The following is a 3,202-nucleotide window of genomic DNA, read 5'->3' as shown; positions in this document are numbered from 1 at the left end:
CATCGCTTGCGTCACCGCATAAGCTCCGCCTCCTGAAGATCCGCAGCGGCATTAGATTCTCATAGGACCAGGAGCCCTATTGTAAACTGCGCATGCGCATGCGCATGCGCATGCGAGGCCTCTAGGTGGCGCGCTCCTTGTGGGAATCTAATGCCTGAGGATCTGAGGTGGAGCTGAGGTGGTGACCACGCACTGGGTAGCGGCTGCAAGTGTATTAAAGATTATCATCAGCAGAGGGGTTTGACTACACGGTAAATATAATGTGCTTGAATCATCCCGAAACAACTCCGCCTCTGGCCAGTCCGTGGAAAAATTGTCTTCCATGAAACGGTCCCCGGTATGCATCCCAACCCTTCTGTTTCTAGACCATGTCCTCAAAACGGGGGATCCAGCCTGCTCCTGTTGTATCATTCTTTTCTCGTACTTTCAGCCAGTTATCTCAGGCCTCATTTTATGTAATAGCTTCGGTAGGATTGTGCGAGGTCACGATTTTGACCTTTCTTGATGACAGTTTTTCCACCGTATTCTGACAATACAACCATGGCCCGAAGGAATAATATTACTCCTTCCTAGTAAATTCAGTTTTTTGGCACGCCTCCACAGAATACTGACCTTAGATCCCGTTTTTATTACCTGATTAGCTTTTCCCAGGTTTCTCCTGAGGCGGTGATCCCAGCCAAGTCCCTGATAGACGGCAGAGTCTGTCTTAAAGAGTGAAAAGTGCGCATTCTGAGCTGGATGCCTTTGAATCCTGGCTCTGCCTGACCTTGGGCAAGTCGCTTCAACCTCTGTGCCTCAGTTTCCTCATTTGTGAAATGAACATAATTAACAGTACCTACTCATAGGGCTGTTGTAGCTGAATGAGCTAATATAATTACCGTGTCTAGCACTAATAAGTAGGCCCCATGTGTTAGCGACTGTCATTATTATTGTCCCTTCTCTGGGGAGGTGAACACAGGGCTTATTACTTGCTTGAATGGGTAGAAAGCAAAAGGGATACACGGAGGAAAAATAGATTTGTATTTCAAAATATCTCATTTTGCCACAGAGGTAATCATAAAATTAGCCAAATAATATCCTATTTTTGCTTTTGAAATTTAATGTTAGCAGCTTGAATTCTCTACAGTCACGAGTGTGTAATTTCCACTTCTGTGTGTGTAAAGCACTTCAGCCGAGCTGGCCTTTTTTTTTTTCCCCCATCAGTCATCAGGATTACCTTTTCTTTAATAAGCGTCAAAATTTCTGAGTGAATGACAGGAAAATGCGTTCAAGACCAAACGCCAGCAATGTTTGAGTCCAGTAAACGACGAGGAATAGAAAGAAAAGACAACTTTGACATTTTACTGGAATCTGAGTTAATAAATGGGACCACAGAACAAATAGCAAACAACTGCTTGAGTTACATCACCAAGAAAAAAGAGATAATGAACCCCATTTCCAGTCTGAAACCATTACACAATATGATTAATGGAGCTAACAAGTTGCCGATTACACGTTAGAAAATCTTCTAGAGGATTTTATAACAAAAGGAACAACTTGTTCAGAGTATAATCAATGCTTACGGATAAATTTCACAACCTTGCACCTCAAGGGAATACGTTTGCTTTTCTCAAAGATCAAGTAAACCAACCATTTCATCTTGGCAATTATTAGCCTGCCTCATGTTTTATAACTAAGAAAAATTTGGCTTCTCTCCATATTTTAGTTGAAATGATTTTCTGGGGGTGGGTGGAGAGACAAGAGTCTCACTCTGTTGCCCAGGCTGGAGTGCAGTGGCATCATCATAGCTCACTGTAACCTCAAACTCCTGGGCTCAAGAAATCCTCCTGCCTCAGCCTCCTGAGTAGCCGGGACTACAGGCATGTGCCACCACGCCGGGCTAATTTTTTAATTTTTTTGTAGAGGTAGAGTCTCACTGTGTTGCCCAGGCTGGTCTCAAACTCCTAGCCTCAAGTGATCCTCCCTCCTCAGCCTCCCAAAGTGCTGGGATTACAAGCGTGAACCACGTTGCCCGGCCTGAAATGACATTTTAATTCATATCATCATAGGTAAAATTTTATTACCCTTAGTACCTCCAAAGCGAAGTTTAGTTTTACTTATTCTTCAGTTGAGCATTTCTGAAGTTAAAGTACAAAAATTCTCTGGATGAAAGCAATAATAAGAGGTTAAAAATATATATCTTTATGGAGATATATTATTGAATCTTTCATAAAAAGTCGTACAAATGGAGGAGGGAAAAGAAAATATCAGAGTAATGGGATTTGTCCTTGAATCTCCTTTTTTTTTTTTTTTTTCCTTCCAGTTAAACCAATTTCCTCATGTTTGTTGTTTCTGGATTAAAGCCAGAGTCAACATTGTCTCTATTTCTAATCAAATAATGGAGAAACAGTTACGAATTCTGAATGCAGTTAGAGGATCCTGGGAAGCCGAGTGCCTGGATGGAGCCTGAGCTGGGTCTCTGACTCATTTCTGACTTTAGGCAAGTTATTTAATGTCTCTGCACTTTTGACATGATCATAATAATGTTAATTTATTTCATAGGTATGATAGTAACCATAAAACTCAGGAAACAACTGTGAGCTTTTGGGAGAGGTCAGGTTGATCGGTGAGAAGGCTGCTTCTGCAACTTGGAAAAGATATTTAAAATTATCTCTTTTCCATTTCCTTTATATTTTGAATGAATTGGATGGGAGTTTGATGTAAATGATAGGATTTGCAGTTTTGGTATACAAAATGGAAAATAAAATGGATGGACCATATTATAATTTTTGATTCAGAAGTAAAAATTTCAGAAATATTTTTCTTCATTTCATTTATTTGGGAATCAAGCATATTTAGCTTTTTAAGGCTTTCATTGAGTATGAATTCTTGAGGAAAAATACAAAGACATGGTTATATTCCATTTTCAGGAAAAGGAAAAACAATAAAAGAAAATAGCTTAAAAGGAGTCTCTAAGCCTGTGTTTACGGGTAAATTTTTAACTAACTGTCTTACATTAAGGTTATAGTCCATTTGTGAATGCTAACTTATTAAACATGCTTCCTTCAAAACTTTTTCCTTCTTTTTTATTTCTTTTATCTCGTATCCTTTCATCATGGCTTGCTTAAACCATACCATTTTTGAAATTTTTACATGCTACTAATGTACCTTTGTTTTGTAATTGTTTTTAAAAGCAATATATCACATGTAGAAATTTTTGTTT

At 39.1% G+C, this 3,202-nt stretch overlaps 1 protein-coding gene across 1 annotated transcript in view; it reads left to right on the top strand.

The window, feature by feature from the left end:
• The first annotated feature begins 2,400 nt into the window (after positions 1 to 2,400).
• LOC105825202 (microtubule-associated tumor suppressor 1 homolog) overlaps positions 2,401 to 3,202 on the top strand; it is a 217,631-nt gene continuing 216,829 nt past the window's right edge. Inside the window, exon 1 of the mRNA XM_012662907.1 lies at positions 2,401 to 2,479. The gene's annotated coding sequence lies outside the window, so the exon portion shown is untranslated. The remainder of the gene's footprint in view (positions 2,480 to 3,202) is intronic.

Source organism: Propithecus coquereli, unplaced genomic scaffold, assembly GCF_000956105.1.
Source record: "Propithecus coquereli isolate 6110/MARCELLA unplaced genomic scaffold, Pcoq_1.0 Scaffold79, whole genome shotgun sequence".
NCBI classification, from domain to species: Eukaryota; Metazoa; Chordata; class Mammalia; order Primates; family Indriidae; genus Propithecus; species Propithecus coquereli.
This window is presented reverse-complemented; position numbering and strand designations above follow the sequence as displayed.